This window comes from Syngnathus floridae, chromosome 13, assembly GCF_059516105.1.
Source record: "Syngnathus floridae isolate MCC-2025c chromosome 13, RoL_Sflo_1.0, whole genome shotgun sequence".
Taxonomy (NCBI): domain Eukaryota; kingdom Metazoa; phylum Chordata; class Actinopteri; order Syngnathiformes; family Syngnathidae; genus Syngnathus; species Syngnathus floridae.
This window is the reverse complement of record NC_142425.1, coordinates 14,745,963-14,768,924: the sequence shown is the minus strand read 5'-3', so window position 1 is coordinate 14,768,924 and position 22,962 is coordinate 14,745,963. Positions and strand designations below refer to the sequence as shown.

Here is a 22,962-nt window from a genome sequence, read left to right as displayed (position 1 = left end):
ACCCTAACCCTAACCCTAACCCTAACCCTAACCCTAACCCTAACCCTAACCCTAACCCTAACCCTAACCCTAACCCTAACCCTAACCCTAACCCTAACCCTAACCCTAACCCTAACCCTAACCCTAACCCTAACCCTAACCCTAACCCTAACCCTAACCCTAACCCTAACCCTAACCCTAACACAAACCCTAACCCTAACCCTAACCCTAACCACAGCAAGAGCAAGCCTAACCCTAAGCCTCAGCACAGCAAAAGCCAGCCTGAGCCTAACACAAACCCTAACCCTAACCCTAACCCTAACCACAGCAAGAGCAAGCCTAACCCTAAGCCTCAGCACAGCAAAAGCCAGCCTGAGCCTAACACAAACCCTAACCCTAACCCTAACCCTAACCACAGCAAGAGCAAGCCTAACCCTAAGCCTCAGCACAGCAAAAGCCAGCCTGAGCCTAACACAAACCCTAACCCTAACCCTAACCCTAACCACAGCAAGAGCAAGCCTAACCCTAAGCCTCAGCACAGCAAAAGCCAGCCTGAGCCTAACACAAACCCTAACCCTAACCCTAACCCTAACCACAGCAAGAGCAAGCCTAACCCTAAGCCTCAGCACAGCAAAAGCCAGCCTGAGCCTAACACAAACCCTAACCCTAACCCTAACCACAGCAAGAGCAAGCCTAACCCTAAGCCTCAGCACAGCAAAAGCCAGCCTGAGCCTAACACAAACCCTAACCCTAACCCTAACCACAGCAAGAGCAAGCCTAACCCTAAGCCTCAGCACAGCAAAAGCCAGCCTGAGCCTAACACAAACCCTAACCCTAACCCTAACCACAGCAAGAGCAAGCCTAACCCTAAGCCTCAGCACAGCAAAAGCCAGCCTGAGCCTAACACAAACCCTAACCCTAACCCTAACCCTAACCACAGCAAGAGCAAGCCTAACCCTAAGCCTCAGCACAGCAAAAGCCAGCCTGAGCCTAACACAAACCCTAACCCTAACCCTAACCCTAACCACAGCAAGAGCAAGCCTAACCCTAAGCCTCAGCACAGCAAAAGCCAGCCTGAGCCTAACACAAACCCTAACCCTAACCCTAACCCTAACCACAGCAAGAGCAAGCCTAACCCTAAGCCTCAGCACAGCAAAAGCCAGCCTGAGCCTAACACAAACCCTAACCCTAACCCTAACCCTAACCACAGCAAGAGCAAGCCTAACCCTAAGCCTCAGCACAGCAAAAGCCAGCCTGAGCCTAACACAAACCCTAACCCTAACCCTAACCCTAACCACAGCAAGAGCAAGCCTAACCCTAAGCCTCAGCACAGCAAAAGCCAGCCTGAGCCTAACACAAACCCTAACCCTAACCCTAACCACAGCAAGAGCAAGCCTAACCCTAAGCCTCAGCACAGCAAAAGCCAGCCTGAGCCTAACACAAACCCTAACCCTAACCCTAACCACAGCAAGAGCAAGCCTAACCCTAAGCCTCAGCACAGCAAAAGCCAGCCTGAGCCTAACACAAACCCCTAACCCTAACCCTAACCACAGCAAGAGCAAGCCTAACCCTAAGCCTCAGCACAGCAAAAGCCAGCCTGAGCCTAACACAAACCCTAACCCTAACCCTAACCAACCACAGCAAGAGCAAGCCTAACCCTAAGCCTCAGCACAGCAAAAGCCAGCCTGAGCCTAACACAAACCCTAACCCTAACCCTAACCCTAACCACAGCAAGAGCAAGCCTAACCCTAAGCCTCAGCACAGCAAAAGCCAGCCTGAGCCTAACACAAACCCTAACCCTAACCCTAACCCTAACCACAGCAAGAGCAAGCCTAACCCTAAGCCTCAGCACAGCAAAAGCCAGCCTGAGCCTAACACAAACCCTAACCCTAACCCTAACCCTAACCACAGCAAGAGCAAGCCTAACCCTAAGCCTCAGCACAGCAAAAGCCAGCCTGAGCCTAACACAAACCCTAACCCTAACCCTAACCCTAACCACAGCAAGAGCAAGCCTAACCCTAAGCCTCAGCACAGCAAAAGCCAGCCTGAGCCTAACACAAACCCTAACCCTAACCCTAACCCTAACCACAGCAAGAGCAAGCCTAACCCTAAGCCTCAGCACAGCAAAAGCCAGCCTGAGCCTAACACAAACCCTAACCCTAACCCTAACCACAGCAAGAGCAAGCCTAACCCTAAGCCTCAGCACAGCAAAAGCCAGCCTGAGCCTAACACAAACCCTAACCCTAACCCTAACCACAGCAAGAGCAAGCCTAACCCTAAGCCTCAGCACAGCAAAAGCCAGCCTGAGCCTAACACAAACCCTAACCCTAACCCTAACCACAGCAAGAGCAAGCCTAACCCTAAGCCTCAGCACAGCAAAAGCCAGCCTGAGCCTAACACAAACCCTAACCCTAACCCTAACCCTAACCACAGCAAGAGCAAGCCTAACCCTAAGCCTCAGCACAGCAAAAGCCAGCCTGAGCCTAACACAAACCCTAACCCTAACCCTAACCCTAACCACAGCAAGAGCAAGCCTAACCCTAAGCCTCAGCACAGCAAAAGCCAGCCTGAGCCTAACACAAACCCTAACCCTAACCCTAACCCTAACCACAGCAAGAGCAAGCCTAACCCTAAGCCTCAGCACAGCAAAAGCCAGCCTGAGCCTAACACAAACCCTAACCCTAACCCTAACCCTAACCACAGCAAGAGCAAGCCTAACCCTAAGCCTCAGCACAGCAAAAGCCAGCCTGAGCCTAACACAAACCCTAACCCTAACCCTAACCCTAACCACAGCAAGAGCAAGCCTAACCCTAAGCCTCAGCACAGCAAAAGCCAGCCTGAGCCTAACACAAACCCTAACCCTAACCCTAACCCTAACCACAGCAAGAGCAAGCCTAACCCTAAGCCTCAGCACAGCAAAAGCCAGCCTGAGCCTAACACAAACCCTAACCCTAACCCTAACCACAGCAAGAGCAAGCCTAACCCTAAGCCTCAGCACAGCAAAAGCCAGCCTGAGCCTAACACAAACCCTAACCCTAACCCTAACCACAGCAAGAGCAAGCCTAACCCTAAGCCTCAGCACAGCAAAAGCCAGCCTGAGCCTAACACAAACCCTAACCCTAACCCTAACCACAGCAAGAGCAAGCCTAACCCTAAGCCTCAGCACAGCAAAAGCCAGCCTGAGCCTAACACAAACCCTAACCCTAACCCTAACCCTAACCACAGCAAGAGCAAGCCTAACCCTAAGCCTCAGCACAGCAAAAGCCAGCCTGAGCCTAACACAAACCCTAACCCTAACCCTAACCCTAACCACAGCAAGAGCAAGCCTAACCCTAAGCCTCAGCACAGCAAAAGCCAGCCTGAGCCTAACACAAACCCTAACCCTAACCCTAACCCTAACCACAGCAAGAGCAAGCCTAACCCTAAGCCTCAGCACAGCAAAAGCCAGCCTGAGCCTAACACAAACCCTAACCCTAACCCTAACCCACAGCAAGAGCAAGCCTAACCCTAAGCCTCAGCACAGCAAAAGCCAGCCTGAGCCTAACACAAACCCTAACCCTAACCCTAACCCTAACCACAGCAAGAGCAAGCCTAACCCTAAGCCTCAGCACAGCAAAAGCCAGCCTGAGCCTAACACAAACCCTAACCCTAACCCTAACCCTAACCACAGCAAGAGCAAGCCTAACCCTAAGCCTCAGCACAGCAAAAGCCAGCCTGAGCCTAACACAAACCCTAACCCTAACCCTAACCCTAACCACAGCAAGAGCAAGCCTAACCCTAAGCCTCAGCACAGCAAAAGCCAGCCTGAGCCTAACACAAACCCTAACCCTAACCCTAACCCTAACCACAGCAAGAGCAAGCCTAACCCTAAGCCTCAGCACAGCAAAAGCCAGCCTGAGCCTAACACAAACCCTAACCCTAACCCTAACCCTAACCCCTAACCCTAAGCCCACAGCAAAAGCCAGCCTGAGCCTAACACAAACCCTAACCCTAACCCTAACCCTAACCACAGCAAGAGCAAGCCTAACCCTAAGCCTCAGCACAGCAAAAGCCAGCCTGAGCCTAACACAAACCCTAACCCTAACCCTAACCCTAACCACAGCAAGAGCAAGCCTAACCCTAAGCCTCAGCACAGCAAAAGCCAGCCTGAGCCTAACACAAACCCTAACCCTAACCCTAACCCTAACCACAGCAAGAGCAAGCCTAACCCTAAGCCTCAGCACAGCAAAAGCCAGCCTGAGCCTAACACAAACCCTAACCCTAACCCTAACCACAGCAAGAGCAAGCCTAACCCTAAGCCTCAGCACAGCAAAAGCCAGCCTGAGCCTAACACAAACCCTAACCCTAACCCTAACCACAGCAAGAGCAAGCCTAACCCTAAGCCTCAGCACAGCAAAAGCCAGCCTGAGCCTAACACAAACCCTAACCCTAACCCTAACCCTAACCACAGCAAGAGCAAGCCTAACCCTAAGCCTCAGCACAGCAAAAGCCAGCCTGAGCCTAACACAAACCCTAACCCTAACCCTAACCCTAACCACAGCAAGAGCAAGCCTAACCCTAAGCCTCAGCACAGCAAAAGCCAGCCTGAGCCTAACACAAACCCTAACCCTAACCCTAACCCTAACCACAGCAAGAGCAAGCCTAACCCTAAGCCTCAGCACAGCAAAAGCCAGCCTGAGCCTAACACAAACCCTAACCCTAACCCTAACCCTAACCACAGCAAGAGCAAGCCTAACCCTAAGCCTCAGCACAGCAAAAGCCAGCCTGAGCCTAACACAAACCCTAACCCTAACCCTAACCCTAACCACAGCAAGAGCAAGCCTAACCCTAAGCCTCAGCACAGCAAAAGCCAGCCTGAGCCTAACACAAACCCTAACCCTAACCCTAACCCTAACCACAGCAAGAGCAAGCCTAACCCTAAGCCTCAGCACAGCAAAAGCCAGCCTGAGCCTAACACAAACCCTAACCCTAACCCTAACCCTAACCACAGCAAGAGCAAGCCTAACCCTAAGCCTCAGCACAGCAAAAGCCAGCCTGAGCCTAACACAAACCCTAACCCTAACCCTAACCCTAACCACAGCAAGAGCAAGCCTAACCCTAAGCCTCAGCACAGCAAAAGCCAGCCTGAGCCTAACACAAACCCTAACCCTAACCCTAACCCTAACCACAGCAAGAGCAAGCCTAACCCTAAGCCTCAGCACAGCAAAAGCCAGCCTGAGCCTAACACAAACCCTAACCCTAACCCTAACCCTAACCACAGCAAGAGCAAGCCTAACCCTAAGCCTCAGCACAGCAAAAGCCAGCCTGAGCCTAACACAAACCCTAACCCTAACCCTAACCCTAACCACAGCAAGAGCAAGCCTAACCCTAAGCCTCAGCACAGCAAAAGCCAGCCTGAGCCTAACACAAACCCTAACCCTAACCCTAACCCTAACCACAGCAAGAGCAAGCCTAACCCTAAGCCTCAGCACAGCAAAAGCCAGCCTGAGCCTAACACAAACCCTAACCCTAACCCTAACCCTAACCACAGCAAGAGCAAGCCTAACCCTAAGCCTCAGCACAGCAAAAGCCAGCCTGAGCCTAACACAAACCCTAACCCTAACCCTAACCCTAACCACAGCAAGAGCAAGCCTAACCCTAAGCCTCAGCACAGCAAAAGCCAGCCTGAGCCTAACACAAACCCTAACCCTAACCCTAACCCTAACCACAGCAAGAGCAAGCCTAACCCTAAGCCTCAGCACAGCAAAAGCCAGCCTGAGCCTAACACAAACCCTAACCCTAACCCTAACCCTAACCACAGCAAGAGCAAGCCTAACCCTAAGCCTCAGCACAGCAAAAGCCAGCCTGAGCCTAACACAAACCCTAACCCTAACCCTAACCCTAACCACAGCAAGAGCAAGCCTAACCCTAAGCCTCAGCACAGCAAAAGCCAGCCTGAGCCTAACACAAACCCTAACCCTAACCCTAACCCTAACCACAGCAAGAGCAAGCCTAACCCTAAGCCTCAGCACAGCAAAAGCCAGCCTGAGCCTAACACAAACCCTAACCCTAACCCTAACCCTAACCACAGCAAGAGCAAGCCTAACCCTAAGCCTCAGCACAGCAAAAGCCAGCCTGAGCCTAACACAAACCCTAACCCTAACCCTAACCCTAACCACAGCAAGAGCAAGCCTAACCCTAAGCCTCAGCACAGCAAAAGCCAGCCTGAGCCTAACACAAACCCTAACCCTAACCCTAACCCTAACCACAGCAAGAGCAAGCCTAACCCTAAGCCTCAGCACAGCAAAAGCCAGCCTGAGCCTAACACAAACCCTAACCCTAACCCTAACCCTAACCACAGCAAGAGCAAGCCTAACCCTAAGCCTCAGCACAGCAAAAGCCAGCCTGAGCCTAACACAAACCCTAACCCTAACCCTAACCCTAACCACAGCAAGAGCAAGCCTAACCCTAAGCCTCAGCACAGCAAAAGCCAGCCTGAGCCTAACACAAACCCTAACCCTAACCCTAACCCTAACCACAGCAAGAGCAAGCCTAACCCTAAGCCTCAGCACAGCAAAAGCCAGCCTGAGCCTAACACAAACCCTAACCCTAACCCTAACCCTAACCACAGCAAGAGCAAGCCTAACCCTAAGCCTCAGCACAGCAAAAGCCAGCCTGAGCCTAACACAAACCCTAACCCTAACCCTAACCCTAACCACAGCAAGAGCAAGCCTAACCCTAAGCCTCAGCACAGCAAAAGCCAGCCTGAGCCTAACACAAACCCTAACCCTAACCCTAACCCTAACCACAGCAAGAGCAAGCCTAACCCTAAGCCTCAGCACAGCAAAAGCCAGCCTGAGCCTAACACAAACCCTAACCCTAACCCTAACCCTAAGAGCAAGCCTAACCCTAAGCCTCAGCACAGCAAAAGCCAGCCTGAGCCTAACACAAACCCTAACCCTAACCCTAACCCTAACCACAGCAAGAGCAAGCCTAACCCTAAGCCTCAGCACAGCAAAAGCCAGCCTGAGCCTAACACAAACCCTAACCCTAACCCTAACCCTAACCACAGCAAGAGCAAGCCTAACCCTAAGCCTCAGCACAGCAAAAGCCAGCCTGAGCCTAACACAAACCCTAACCCTAACCCTAACCCTAACCACAGCAAGAGCAAGCCTAACCCTAAGCCTCAGCACAGCAAAAGCCAGCCTGAGCCTAACACAAACCCTAACCCTAACCCTAACCCTAACCCTAACCCTAACCCTAACCCTAACCCTAACCCTAACCCTAACCCTAACCACAGCAAGAGCAAGCCTAACCCTAAGCCTCAGCACAGCAAAAGCCAGCCTGAGCCTAACACAAACCCTAACCCTAACCCTAACCCTAACCACAGCAAGAGCAAGCCTAACCCTAAGCCTCAGCACAGCAAAAGCCAGCCTGAGCCTAACACAAACCCTAACCCTAACCCTAACCCTAACCACAGCAAGAGCAAGCCTAACCCTAAGCCTCAGCACAGCAAAAGCCAGCCTGAGCCTAACACAAACCCTAACCCTAACCCTAACCCTAACCACAGCAAGAGCAAGCCTAACCCTAAGCCTCAGCACAGCAAAAGCCAGCCTGAGCCTAACACAAACCCTAACCCTAACCCTAACCCTAACCACAGCAAGAGCAAGCCTAACCCTAAGCCTCAGCACAGCAAAAGCCAGCCTGAGCCTAACACAAACCCTAACCCTAACCCTAACCCTAACCACAGCAAGAGCAAGCCTAACCCTAAGCCTCAGCACAGCAAAAGCCAGCCTGAGCCTAACACAAACCCTAACCCTAACCCTAACCCTAACCACAGCAAGAGCAAGCCTAACCCTAAGCCTCAGCACAGCAAAAGCCAGCCTGAGCCTAACACAAACCCTAACCCTAACCCTAACCCTAACCACAGCAAGAGCAAGCCTAACCCTAAGCCTCAGCACAGCAAAAGCCAGCCTGAGCCTAACACAAACCCTAACCCTAACCCTAACCCTAACCACAGCAAGAGCAAGCCTAACCCTAAGCCTCAGCACAGCAAAAGCCAGCCTGAGCCTAACACAAACCCTAACCCTAACCCTAACCCTAACCACAGCAAGAGCAAGCCTAACCCTAAGCCTCAGCACAGCAAAAGCCAGCCTGAGCCTAACACAAACCCTAACCCTAACCCTAACCCTAACCACAGCAAGAGCAAGCCTAACCCTAAGCCTCAGCACAGCAAAAGCCAGCCTGAGCCTAACACAAACCCTAACCCTAACCCTAACCCTAACCACAGCAAGAGCAAGCCTAACCCTAAGCCTCAGCACAGCAAAAGCCAGCCTGAGCCTAACACAAACCCTAACCCTAACCCTAACCACAGCAAGAGCAAGCCTAACCCTAAGCCTCAGCACAGCAAAAGCCAGCCTGAGCCTAACACAAACCCTAACCCTAACCCTAACCACAGCAAGAGCAAGCCTAACCCTAAGCCTCAGCACAGCAAAAGCCAGCCTGAGCCTAACACAAACCCTAACCCTAACCCTAACCACAGCAAGAGCAAGCCTAACCCTAAGCCTCAGCACAGCAAAAGCCAGCCTGAGCCTAACACAAACCCTAACCCTAACCCTAACCACAGCAAGAGCAAGCCTAACCCTAAGCCTCAGCACAGCAAAAGCCAGCCTGAGCCTAACACAAACCCTAACCCTAACCCTAACCCTAACCACAGCAAGAGCAAGCCTAACCCTAAGCCTCAGCACAGCAAAAGCCAGCCTGAGCCTAACACAAACCCTAACCCTAACCCTAACCCTAACCACAGCAAGAGCAAGCCTAACCCTAAGCCTCAGCACAGCAAAAGCCAGCCTGAGCCTAACACAAACCCTAACCCTAACCCTAACCCTAACCACAGCAAGAGCAAGCCTAACCCTAAGCCTCAGCACAGCAAAAGCCAGCCTGAGCCTAACACAAACCCTAACCCTAACCCTAACCCTAACCACAGCAAGAGCAAGCCTAACCCTAAGCCTCAGCACAGCAAAAGCCAGCCTGAGCCTAACACAAACCCTAACCCTAACCCTAACCCTAACCACAGCAAGAGCAAGCCTAACCCTAAGCCTCAGCACAGCAAAAGCCAGCCTGAGCCTAACACAAACCCTAACCCTAACCCTAACCACAGCAAGAGCAAGCCTAACCCTAAGCCTCAGCACAGCAAAAGCCAGCCTGAGCCTAACACAAACCCTAACCCTAACCCTAACCACAGCAAGAGCAAGCCTAACCCTAAGCCTCAGCACAGCAAAAGCCAGCCTGAGCCTAACACAAACCCTAACCCTAACCCTAACCACAGCAAGAGCAAGCCTAACCCTAAGCCTCAGCACAGCAAAAGCCAGCCTGAGCCTAACACAAACCCTAACCCTAACCCTAACCCTAACCACAGCAAGAGCAAGCCTAACCCTAAGCCTCAGCACAGCAAAAGCCAGCCTGAGCCTAACACAAACCCTAACCCTAACCCTAACCCTAACCACAGCAAGAGCAAGCCTAACCCTAAGCCTCAGCACAGCAAAAGCCAGCCTGAGCCTAACACAAACCCTAACCCTAACCCTAACCCTAACCACAGCAAGAGCAAGCCTAACCCTAAGCCTCAGCACAGCAAAAGCCAGCCTGAGCCTAACACAAACCCTAACCCTAACCCTAACCACAGCAAGAGCAAGCCTAACCCTAAGCCTCAGCACAGCAAAAGCCAGCCTGAGCCTAACACAAACCCTAACCCTAACCCTAACCCTAACCACAGCAAGAGCAAGCCTAACCCTAAGCCTCAGCACAGCAAAAGCCAGCCTGAGCCTAACACAAACCCTAACCCTAACCCTAACCCTAACCACAGCAAGAGCAAGCCTAACCCTAAGCCTCAGCACAGCAAAAGCCAGCCTGAGCCTAACACAAACCCTAACCCTAACCCTAACCCTAACCACAGCAAGAGCAAGCCTAACCCTAAGCCTCAGCACAGCAAAAGCCAGCCTGAGCCTAACACAAACCCTAACCCTAACCCTAACCCTAACCACAGCAAGAGCAAGCCTAACCCTAAGCCTCAGCACAGCAAAAGCCAGCCTGAGCCTAACACAAACCCTAACCCTAACCCTAACCCTAACCCTAACCCTAACCCACAGCAAAAGCCAGCCTGAGCCTAACACAAACCCTAACCCTAACCCTAACCCTAACCACAGCAAGAGCAAGCCTAACCCTAAGCCTCAGCACAGCAAAAGCCAGCCTGAGCCTAACACAAACCCTAACCCTAACCCTAACCCTAACCACAGCAAGAGCAAGCCTAACCCTAAGCCTCAGCACAGCAAAAGCCAGCCTGAGCCTAACACAAACCCTAACCCTAACCCTAACCCTAACCACAGCAAGAGCAAGCCTAACCCTAAGCCTCAGCACAGCAAAAGCCAGCCTGAGCCTAACACAAACCCTAACCCTAACCCTAACCACAGCAAGAGCAAGCCTAACCCTAAGCCTCAGCACAGCAAAAGCCAGCCTGAGCCTAACACAAACCCTAACCCTAACCCTAACCACAGCAAGAGCAAGCCTAACCCTAAGCCTCAGCACAGCAAAAGCCAGCCTGAGCCTAACACAAACCCTAACCCTAACCCTAACCCTAACCACAGCAAGAGCAAGCCTAACCCTAAGCCTCAGCACAGCAAAAGCCAGCCTGAGCCTAACACAAACCCTAACCCTAACCCTAACCCTAACCACAGCAAGAGCAAGCCTAACCCTAAGCCTCAGCACAGCAAAAGCCAGCCTGAGCCTAACACAAACCCTAACCCTAACCCTAACCCTAACCACAGCAAGAGCAAGCCTAACCCTAAGCCTCAGCACAGCAAAAGCCAGCCTGAGCCTAACACAAACCCTAACCCTAACCCTAACCCTAACCACAGCAAGAGCAAGCCTAACCCTAAGCCTCAGCACAGCAAAAGCCAGCCTGAGCCTAACACAAACCCTAACCCTAACCCTAACCCTAACCCTAACCCTAACCCTAACCCTAACCCTAACCCTAACCCTAACCACAGCAAGAGCAAGCCTAACCCTAAGCCTCAGCACAGCAAAAGCCAGCCTGAGCCTAACACAAACCCTAACCCTAACCCTAACCCTAACCACAGCAAGAGCAAGCCTAACCCTAAGCCTCAGCACAGCAAAAGCCAGCCTGAGCCTAACACAAACCCTAACCCTAACCCTAACCCTAACCACAGCAAGAGCAAGCCTAACCCTAAGCCTCAGCACAGCAAAAGCCAGCCTGAGCCTAACACAAACCCTAACCCTAACCCTAACCCTAACCACAGCAAGAGCAAGCCTAACCCTAAGCCTCAGCACAGCAAAAGCCAGCCTGAGCCTAACACAAACCCTAACCCTAACCCTAACCCTAACCACAGCAAGAGCAAGCCTAACCCTAAGCCTCAGCACAGCAAAAGCCAGCCTGAGCCTAACACAAACCCTAACCCTAACCCTAACCCTAACCACAGCAAGAGCAAGCCTAACCCTAAGCCTCAGCACAGCAAAAGCCAGCCTGAGCCTAACACAAACCCTAACCCTAACCCTAACCCTAACCACAGCAAGAGCAAGCCTAACCCTAAGCCTCAGCACAGCAAAAGCCAGCCTGAGCCTAACACAAACCCTAACCCTAACCCTAACCCTAACCACAGCAAGAGCAAGCCTAACCCTAAGCCTCAGCACAGCAAAAGCCAGCCTGAGCCTAACACAAACCCTAACCCTAACCCTAACCCTAACCCTAACCCTAACCCACAGCAAAAGCCAGCCTGAGCCTAACACAAACCCTAACCCTAACCCTAACCCTAACCACAGCAAGAGCAAGCCTAACCCTAAGCCTCAGCACAGCAAAAGCCAGCCTGAGCCTAACACAAACCCTAACCCTAACCCTAACCCTAACCACAGCAAGAGCAAGCCTAACCCTAAGCCTCAGCACAGCAAAAGCCAGCCTGAGCCTAACACAAACCCTAACCCTAACCCTAACCCTAACCACAGCAAGAGCAAGCCTAACCCTAAGCCTCAGCACAGCAAAAGCCAGCCTGAGCCTAACACAAACCCTAACCCTAACCCTAACCCTAACCACAGCAAGAGCAAGCCTAACCCTAAGCCTCAGCACAGCAAAAGCCAGCCTGAGCCTAACACAAACCCTAACCCTAACCCTAACCCTAACCACAGCAAGAGCAAGCCTAACCCTAAGCCTCAGCACAGCAAAAGCCAGCCTGAGCCTAACACAAACCCTAACCCTAACCCTAACCCTAACCACAGCAAGAGCAAGCCTAACCCTAAGCCTCAGCACAGCAAAAGCCAGCCTGAGCCTAACACAAACCCTAACCCTAACCCTAACCCTAACCACAGCAAGAGCAAGCCTAACCCTAAGCCTCAGCACAGCAAAAGCCAGCCTGAGCCTAACACAAACCCTAACCCTAACCCTAACCCTAACCACAGCAAGAGCAAGCCTAACCCTAAGCCTCAGCACAGCAAAAGCCAGCCTGAGCCTAACACAAACCCTAACCCTAACCCTAACCCTAACCACAGCAAGAGCAAGCCTAACCCTAAGCCTCAGCACAGCAAAAGCCAGCCTGAGCCTAACACAAACCCTAACCCTAACCCTAACCCTAACCACAGCAAGAGCAAGCCTAACCCTAAGCCTCAGCACAGCAAAAGCCAGCCTGAGCCTAACACAAACCCTAACCCTAACCCTAACCCTAACCACAGCAAGAGCAAGCCTAACCCTAAGCCTCAGCACAGCAAAAGCCAGCCTGAGCCTAACACAAACCCTAACCCTAACCCTAACCCTAACCACAGCAAGAGCAAGCCTAACCCTAAGCCTCAGCACAGCAAAAGCCAGCCTGAGCCTAACACAAACCCTAACCCTAACCCTAACCCTAACCCTAACCCTAACCCACAGCAAAAGCCAGCCTGAGCCTAACACAAACCCTAACCCTAACCCTAACCCTAACCACAGCAAGAGCAAGCCTAACCCTAAGCCTCAGCACAGCAAAAGCCAGCCTGAGCCTAACACAAACCCTAACCCTAACCCTAACCCTAACCACAGCAAGAGCAAGCCTAACCCTAAGCCTCAGCACAGCAAAAGCCAGCCTGAGCCTAACACAAACCCTAACCCTAACCCTAACCCTAACCACAGCAAGAGCAAGCCTAACCCTAAGCCTCAGCACAGCAAAAGCCAGCCTGAGCCTAACACAAACCCTAACCCTAACCCTAACCCTAACCACAGCAAGAGCAAGCCTAACCCTAAGCCTCAGCACAGCAAAAGCCAGCCTGAGCCTAACACAAACCCTAACCCTAACCCTAACCCTAACCACAGCAAGAGCAAGCCTAACCCTAAGCCTCAGCACAGCAAAAGCCAGCCTGAGCCTAACACAAACCCTAACCCTAACCCTAACCACAGCAAGAGCAAGCCTAACCCTAAGCCTCAGCACAGCAAAAGCCAGCCTGAGCCTAACACAAACCCTAACCCTAACCCTAACCCTAACCACAGCAAGAGCAAGCCTAACCCTAAGCCTCAGCACAGCAAAAGCCAGCCTGAGCCTAACACAAACCCTAACCCTAACCCTAACCACAGCAAGAGCAAGCCTAACCCTAAGCCTCAGCACAGCAAAAGCCAGCCTGAGCCTAACACAAACCCTAACCCTAACCCTAACCACAGCAAGAGCAAGCCTAACCCTAAGCCTCAGCACAGCAACCCTAACAAGAAACCTAACAAGACACCTAACCTAACAACAAACACTTACACGAAACCTAACCCTAACAACAAACTAACAACAATCTTAAGCACAGCAAGAGCAAGCCTAAACCTAAGCACAGCAAGCCTAACCCTAAGCACAGCAAGAGCAACAAGAACCCTAACCAGCACATAAAACCTTAAGCACAAAGCACATAAAACCTTAAGCACAGAGCACATTAAACCAATAGCACATAGCACATTAAACCAATAGCACATTAAACCAATAGCACATTAAACCAATAGCACATTAAACCAATAGCACATAGCACATTAAACCAATAGCACATAGCACATTAAACCAATAGCACATTAAACCAATAGCACATAGCACATTAAACCAATAGCACATAGCACATTAAACCAATAGCACATAGCACATTAAACCAATAGCACATTAAACCAATAGCACATTAAACCAATAGCACATTAAACCAATAGCACATTAAACCAATAGCACATTAAACCAATAGCACATTAAACCAATAGCACATTAAACCAATAGCACATTAAACCAATAGCACATTAAACCAATAGCACATTAAACCAATAGCACATTAAACCAATAGCACATTAAACCAATAGCACATTAAACCAATAGCACTTTACACACTTTACACCAATAGCACTTTACACACTTTACACCAATAGCACTTTACACACTTTACACCAATAGCACTTTACACACTTTACACCAATAGCACTTTACACACTTTACACCAATAGCACTTTACACACTTTACACCAATAGCACTTTACACACTTTACACCAATAGCACTTTACACACTTTACACCAATAGCACATTACACCAATAGCACATTACACCAATAGCACATTACACCAATAGCACATTACACCAATAGCACATAGCACATTAGACGATTAGCACATTAGACCATTAGCACATTAGACCATTAGCACATTAGACCATTAGCACATTAGACCATTAGCACATTAGACCATTAGCACATTAGACCATTAGACCATTAGCACATTAGCACATTAGCACATTAGACCATTAGCACATAAGACCATTAACACATTAGCCCATTAAACCATTGACACATAGCACATTAAACCATTAGCACATAGCACATTAGACCATAGCACATTATACCATGAGCACATAGCACATTAGGCCATGAGCACATAGCACATTAGACCATAGGCACATTAGACCATGAGCACATAGCACATTAGGCCATGAGCACATAGCACATCAAATATAAGCACATAGCACATTAGGCCATGAGCACATAGCACATTAGGCCATGAGCACATAGCACATTAAACCATGAGCACATAGCACATTAGGCCATGAGCACATAGCACATTAGGCCATGAGCACATAGCACATTAGGCCATGAGCACATAGCACATTAAACCATGAGCACATAGCACATAGACCATTAGCACCTAGCACAATTAGACCTTAAGCACCTAGCACAATTAGACCTTAGCACCCAACCACATAAGACCTCAGCACCAAACCACATTAGACCTTAGCACCAAACCACATTAGACCTTAACACCAAACCACATTAGACCTTAACACCAAACCACATTAGACCTTAGCACCAAACCACATTAGACCTAAGCACCAAACCACATTAGACTTTAGCACCAAACCACATTAGACCTTAGCACCTAACCACATTAGCCACTAGCACCTAGCTTCTAGCACCTAACCTCTAGCCTCTAGCACCTAGACCTTAGCACCTAGACCTTAGCCTCTAGCACCTAGCCTCTAGCACCTAGCCTAACGAACCAAAAATATGACATCATAAAAAACAGAGTATGACATCACAAATGCAAAACATCATCCCACAAAAGACATCACATCACCCCACATGCTCTTATAAAATAACTTGGCCAATGCGTTTGTCTATTTGATTTGCTGCAAATCCAAATTATACCTAAGGATGGTGACAAATCTTATTATACTTAATAGGACATATTAAAGACTCTTTTGAATAAGTTCATTAACTTAATTGTTAATTAAATCATTTTCATTATGATTTTGTATAAATACTAGGTATAAACAGAAAATATACTGCACAAAATTTAATTATGATTTTTCTATAAATACTAGGTATAAACAGAAAATATACTACACAAAATGGGCAGTTTAGTTTTTTGAAAAAGAATGGGAAGTAAGACTTATTTCGTTTATTTAAACGGAAGAAGTAAAACTTATTTATTTAATGGGAAAAATGGATTTGGTGGAATTCAAAATTTCAAAAATGAATGAATGAAGTCATTTCAATTATGATTTTGGATAAATATTAAGTATGAACACAAACACGACTGCAAAAAATGGCCAGTTTACTTGTTTAAAAAGGACTAGGAAGAAAAGACTTATTTCATTTATTTAAATGGGAAGAAGTAAAACTTATTTATTTAATGGGAAAAATGCATGAGGTGGAATTCAAAATTTCAAAAATGAATGAATGAAGTCATTTCAATTATGATTTTGGATAAATATTAAGTATGAACACAAACACGACTGCAAAAAATGGCCAGTTTACTTGTTTAAAAAGGACTAGGAAGAAAAGACTTATTTCATTTATTTAAATGGGAAGAAGACTTATTTAGTTTGTTTAATATATGTTTGTTCCGAGGCAAAATTGGATTTGCTGCAATTGCAAATTTCGACAAATTACGGTCCCAAATATTGACTTGAGACCTGATGGGACGTATTAATAGCTAATTTGATAGAACTTGGTCATATGAGCAAGTGGAGTAACATGAGATCTATTCTGAATTACACAGCACACACAACTTTGGATCTTCTGAATGAATGAATGAATGAATGAATGAGTGGGTGAGTGAATGAATCTTATTTGTTCATTTAAATTATGACTGTATAAATACTAGGTATAAACACAAAATGGCCAGTTTACTTGTTTGAAATGGTGTGGAAAGAAGTAATCTATCCAATTTAAGACAAATGTAGTTACCTCTAACATTGTGTTACTTTATCTATTGTTGTCTGTGACTTCCCATGAATAAAAAGGAAGGAAGGACTCACCGGAGACGTCTTCGCCAACATCAAACCGTTGGACTTTGATCCTTCTTACAGTGGAAAACATACAGCCAACCAACACCGTGGAACCTAAAGGAATGAAAGAAAACTTTAACATTTGGCTTCAAGCAACATTCGCAGATGCAACACAATGTGACGTGCGGGCTTAGGGCTCGTTCGGGTTAAAGGTTGAGGGAGGGGCCCTCGTTTTAAACTACTTTTTTCAAAAGGAGTGGGAACAAGCAAGACTTATTTAATTTATTTAATGGGAACATGTAAGACTATTTTTCTTCCCTGGCAAAATTGGATTTGCTGCAATTGCCAATTTCAACAAAGTACAGTGCCAAATCTTGACTTGAGACCTGATAGGACGTATTAAACGCTTAGTTACATTGATAGGAGTTGGTAATAAGAGCGAGTGGACTAGTGGTGGTTGAATGGATGAATGTTGAAAGTAATTTAAATTATGACTTTGTTTAAATACTAGATTTTAACAGAACATCTACTGCGCAAAATGGGCAGAGTTTACTTGTTTGAGAAGGGGTGGCTTATTTAAGACTACGACTTATTTAATCTGTTTGTTCCCAGGCAAAATTGGATGTGATGCAATTCCAAATTTCACCACATGATGGTGCCAAATTTTGACTTGAGCCCTGATAGGACATATTAAACACTGGATTACTACTTTGGATCTTTTCTTATATTACTTTGCAACAACATACTCGGTAAGAGATTAGGCAGTATAATCACTTGTTAACTTAAGAGTGCCCACACTCAATTTACTTATGGTTATGTGTTACATTAATTACTGTTAGGCATCATTTGAGCAGTCTGACCAAATCTTTGAATAGAAGAATTTGTGATTTAAGAAATTACTTGTGTTCAGAGTAATCAGATTTGTATATAATTCTAATGGTCGTCTTTTGAAAACTATTCTGAATTACAACTTTGGATCTTTTCTCATATTACTTTGCAACAATATACTCGGTGACAGATTAGGCAGTATAATCGCATATGTTAACTTGAGAGTGCCCACACTCAATTTACTTATGCTTAAGTGTTAAATCAACTACTGTTAAACATGAAATAGGAGGTTTAACATAAATGGAGGAAGAAATGGGTACTCACCATTGTGGCTCCTGGTCAATGATGCGAGCCTCCAACTGATTTGTACATTCATTCTCCTGACGTTGGGAAACGTACAGCCAACCAACACCGAGGAACCTAAAGGAATGAAAGAAAACTTTAACATTTGGCCTCAACCAACATTTGCAGATACAACACAATGTGACGTGCGGGGTGAGGGCTCGTTAGGGTTAAAGGTTGAGGGAAGGGCCCTTGTTTTAAACTACTTTTTCGAAAAGGAGTGCGAACAAGCAAGACTTATTTAATTTATTTAATGGCTTATTTAATTTGTTTCATCTATTTTTGTTCCCAGGCAAAATAGGATTTGCTGCAATTGCAAATTTCAACAAAGTACGGTGCCAAATCTTGACTTGAGACCTGATAGGACGTATTAAACTCATTTAATGGGAAGAAGTAAAACTTATTTAGTTTATTTAATCTATTTTTGTTCCCTGGCAAAATTGGGGAGGATTGGCAAGAAGTAAGACTTATTTAATCTGTTTGTTCCCAGGCAAAATTGGATGTGCTGCAATTCCAAATTACACCACATGATGGTGCCAAATTTTGACTTGAGACCTGATAGGACATATTAAACACTTAGTTGAAGTGATACAAATTGATAATAATGCCGAGGGGGGGCAACATGAATGTTCTGAATTAGACATAGTTTGAATATGCTTTTGAATATTTTTTAGGTAAACACTTTTGCTTCACTTTGAGGAGTGTGATAATCTAACCAAATCTTTGAATTAAAGAATTTGTGATTTAACAAATAGCTTGTTATTATGTTCACGGTAATCACATTTGTATATAATTCTAATGGCCTTCTTTTGAAAAATATTCTGAATTACAACTTTGGATCTTTTCTTATATTACTTTGCAACAATATACTCGGTGAGAGATTAGGCAGTATAACCGCATATGTTAACTTGAGCGTGCCCACACTCAATTTACTTATGGTTATGTGTTAAATCAATTACTGTTAAACATAAAATAGGAGGTGTTTAACATAAATGGAGGAAGAAATGGGTACTCACCATTGTAGCGACTGGTCAATGATGCGAGCCTCCAACTGATTTGTATATTCATTCTTCTGACGGTGGAAAACGTACAGCCGACCAACACCGTGAAACCTACTGGAATGAAAGAAAACTTTAACATTTGGCTTCAAGCAACATTCGCAGATGCAACACAATGTGACGTGCGGGCTTAGGGCTCGTTCGGGTTAAAGGTTGAGGGAGGGGCCCTCGTTTTAAACTACTTTTTTCAAAAGGAGTGGGAACAAGCAAGACTTATTTAATTTATTTAATGGGAACATGTAAGACTATTTTTCTTCCCTGGCAAAATTGGATTTGCTGCAATTGCAAATTTCAAAAAAGTATGGTGCCAAATCTTGACTTGAGACCTGATAGGACGTATTAAGCGCTTAGTTAAATTGATAGGAGTTGGTAATAAGAGCGAGTGGACTAACGGTGGTTTAATGGATGAATGAATGTTGAAAGTATTTTAAATTATGACTTTGTTTAAATACTAGGTATTAACAGAACATCTACTGCGCAAAATGGGCAGAGTTTACTTGTTTGAGAAGGGGTGGCTTATTTAAGACTACGACTTATTTAATCTGTTTGTTCCCAGGCAAAATTGGATGTGATGCAATTCCAAATTTCACCACATGATGGTGCCAAATTTTGACTTGAGCCCTGATAGGACATATTAAACACTGGATTACTACTTTGGATCTTTTCTTATATTACTTTGCAACAACATACTCGGTAAGAGATTAGGCAGTATAATCACATATGTTAACTAGAGAGTGCCCACACTCAATTTACTTATGGTTATGTGTTACATTAATTACTGTTAGGCATCATTTGAGCAGTCTGACCAAATCTTTGAATAGAAGAATTTGTGATTTAAGAAATTACTTGTGTTCAGAGTAATCAGATTTGTATATAATTCTAATGGTCGTCTTTTGAAAACTATTCTGAATTACAATATTGGATTATTTCTTATATTACTTTGCAACAATATACTCAGTGACAGATTAGGCAGTATAATCTCACATATTAAATTGACAGTGCCCACACACAATTTACTTACAGTCATGTGTTAAATCAATTACTGTTAGACATGAAATAGGAGGTGTTTAACATAAATGGAGGAAGGAAGGGCTACTCACCATTGTAGCGCCTGGTCAATGATGCGAGCCTCCACCTGATGTGTATATTCATTCTTCTTACAGTGGAAAACATACAGCCAACAAACACCATGTAACCTAAAGGAATGAAATTAAACATTAACATTTACCCTCAAGACATTCAAAGATATAAGGCAACGCGACTACGTCGTGTTTGTATCCGCTGTCGCGCTAACGGCCATTTCGCGCCCACGGATTTGAATCTTGGCGGGAAGTTTCCCCTATTGACTTCATTTCGACGGCACATTACTGCGACGTAATACCCGCTTATCTAAAACGGCAAAGTTAAAAGTAGAGTTAAATAAAGTTTTATTTTTAATCAACGCAATAATTTACAACCGTTGACCAGGGAGAATCGTCGAAATTCGGCGTCTATGGCTGGCAGCAGACGCCGAATTCGACGACGGCCCCCCCACTCACTCGCTTTTTCGAGACTACAATAGTACTTATTTTTAAACACAATGAGTTGTATTTACCGTATACGCTCTAGACGGTCCAGTTGAGAGCAGAAAATAAAGATATTTCTGTTGCTAATCGTCGTGTTTGTATCCGCTATCTCGCTCGCGTCCATTCGCAGCCATCCGCGGCCACGGATTTGAATTTTGGCGGAAGCCACGCCTACTGGCTTCATTTCCGCGTAATACCCGCTTATCTAAAACGGCAAAGTTAAAAGTAGAGTTAAATAAAGTTTTTCTTTTTAAATCAACGCAATCATTTATAACCGTTGACCAGGAAGAATCGTCGAAATTCGGCGTTTGTGGCTGGCAGCAGACGCCGAGCTCGACGCCCGCCACACTCACTCGCTTTTCGGGGCTACAAAAGTACTTCTTTTTAAAAACAATGAGTTGTATTTACCGTATACGCTCTAGACGGTCCAGTTGCGAGCAGAAAATAAAGATATTTCTGTTGCTAATCGTCGTGTTTGTATCCGCTATCTCGCTCGCGTCCATTCGCAGCCATCCGCGGCCACGGATTTGAATTTTGGCGGAAGCCACGCCTACTGACGTCATTTCCGCGTAATACCCGCTTGTGTAAAACGGCAAAGTTAAAAGTAGAGTTAAATAAAGTTTTTCTTTTTAAATCAACGCAATCATTTATAACCGTTGACCAGGAAGAATCGTCGAAATTCGGCGTTTGTGGCTGGCAGCAGACGCCGAGCTCGACGCCCGCCACACTCACTCGCTTTTCGGGGCTACAAAAGTACTTCTTTTTAAAAACAATGAGTTGTATTTACCGTATACGCTCTAGACGGTCCAGTTGCGAGCAGAAAATAAAGATATTTCTGTTGCTAATCGTCGTGTTTGTATCCGCTATCTCGCTCGCGTCCATTCGCAGCCATCCGCGGCCACGGATTTGAATTTTGGCGGAAGCCACGCCTACTGACGTCATTTCCGCGTAATACCCGCTTGTCTAAAACGGCAAAGTTAAAAGTAGAGTTAAATAAAGTTTTTCTTTTTAAATCAACGCAATCATTTATAACCGTTGACCAGGAAGAATCGTCGAAATTCGGCGTTTGTGGCTGGCAGCAGACGCCGAGCTCGACGCCCGCCACACTCACTCGCTTTTCGGGGCTACAAAAGTACTTCTTTTTAAAAACAATGAGTTGTATTTACCGTGTACGCTCTAGACGGTCGAGTTGCAAGCAGAAAATAAAAATAGTTCTCTTGTTCGTCGTCGTGTTACTATCCGCTGTGTCTCGTTCACCGCCATCGCAGGCTTCCTACTTCCTGTTGAAAGCCACGCCCATGGATTTGAATTTTGGCGGAAGTTTTGCCCATTGACGTCACGTCCGCGTCACGTGACTGCACGTAGCAACGTCTTATAGCAACCGCTGTTTTGTATAGTAGACTTACAATTGTTATGCGTTGACATAATGGCGCACACTCAAAATAGATTTAAAGCAATTAAATAAGTCTTCTGCCCCCTCCCTTTTAAACAAGTTAACTCTGCTCACGGATTTGAATTTCGGCGGAAGTCCTGCCCGTTGACGTCACGTCCGCGTCACGTGACTGCGACGTAGCAAACGTTATATAGCAACCCGTTTTTTATGTAGTAGACTTTGTTTGCAATGTGTTGACATAATGGCGTATTGGTCAGCATAATCGCCTTTTATGCATCATGTTGCGGGTTCGACGCCCGTCTCAGCACTTTTTCTTTTCTCCCTTGTCTGTACGTATATACCTTAATATTATTTGTATTGTTATCTTATTAAGGATATCTTATCTCGGAGTTTATTCAGGCAAGAAAAGCTCGCTTGTTTGGTTCAGGACCTTTTTTTTTTTTTTTTCTTATTGATCCAGCATGTTTGCCATAGGGCACACCATTTCTTTTTGTTTATGTGAATCAAGCAGAAACATTATAAAAAAAATAAATACATCAATTGTAAATAGAAAATAATTAAATAAAAATGAAAGAGTGGGCGGCGGTGCACTGTGGACGAAAGCAGCCACGACACCGTCAGGGGTTTTAGGACCATAAGGGCCCCAGGAATGGGAGGTCCGTGCATCGCCCTGCTCCTTCCAGAGTAGGTTTCAATACTCACAAACTAACCGGCCAGTGCCTCCTCCCGGGTTCCCTCACAATCACAGTCCCCGACACGGCTCGTACGTCCACAGAAGCCAACAGGGACAACCTTGTCAGTCCAGTGTCGGAAAGGGCCGAAAAACAAATTGACATAGTGACTCCCGAAATGAGATGTCAGGTTGTAGCAAATTGAGCAGCAAAGAGCCGACGGTCCATCCTGTGCTGCATTAGGTGTCTCGTCGGGTTCACCGTGGTTGGACTACAGGAGTCTTGACAATTATCAATTAACAATCATTTGCGGCCTATTTCAAATGAACACGGCTCGCACGTTCATACTTTTGATGCTCTGCGTTTAATGATCTGTATTGCTATT

The 22,962-nt window shown here is 46.6% G+C and overlaps 1 long non-coding RNA gene across 3 annotated transcripts; it reads right to left on the bottom strand.

The window, feature by feature from the left end:
- Positions 1-13,272: 13,272 nt before the first annotated feature.
- LOC148389147 (uncharacterized) lies at positions 13,273-21,803 on the bottom strand. 3 transcript variants are annotated; one of them, XR_015862308.1, is made up of 5 exons: positions 21,680-21,803; positions 20,049-20,144; positions 18,907-19,005; positions 17,873-17,968; positions 13,273-16,834 (listed from the first exon to the last, which is right to left on the bottom strand). It is a non-coding gene; the product is annotated as an uncharacterized LOC148389147 (long non-coding RNA). The 3 variants fall into 3 exon arrangements; XR_015862306.1 differs by lacking the exon at positions 21,680-21,803 and adding an exon at positions 20,543-21,665; XR_015862307.1 differs by lacking the exon at positions 21,680-21,803 and adding an exon at positions 20,543-21,665 and having other exon boundaries at positions 18,907-19,002.
- Between the last annotated feature and the right edge of the window lie 1,159 nt (positions 21,804-22,962).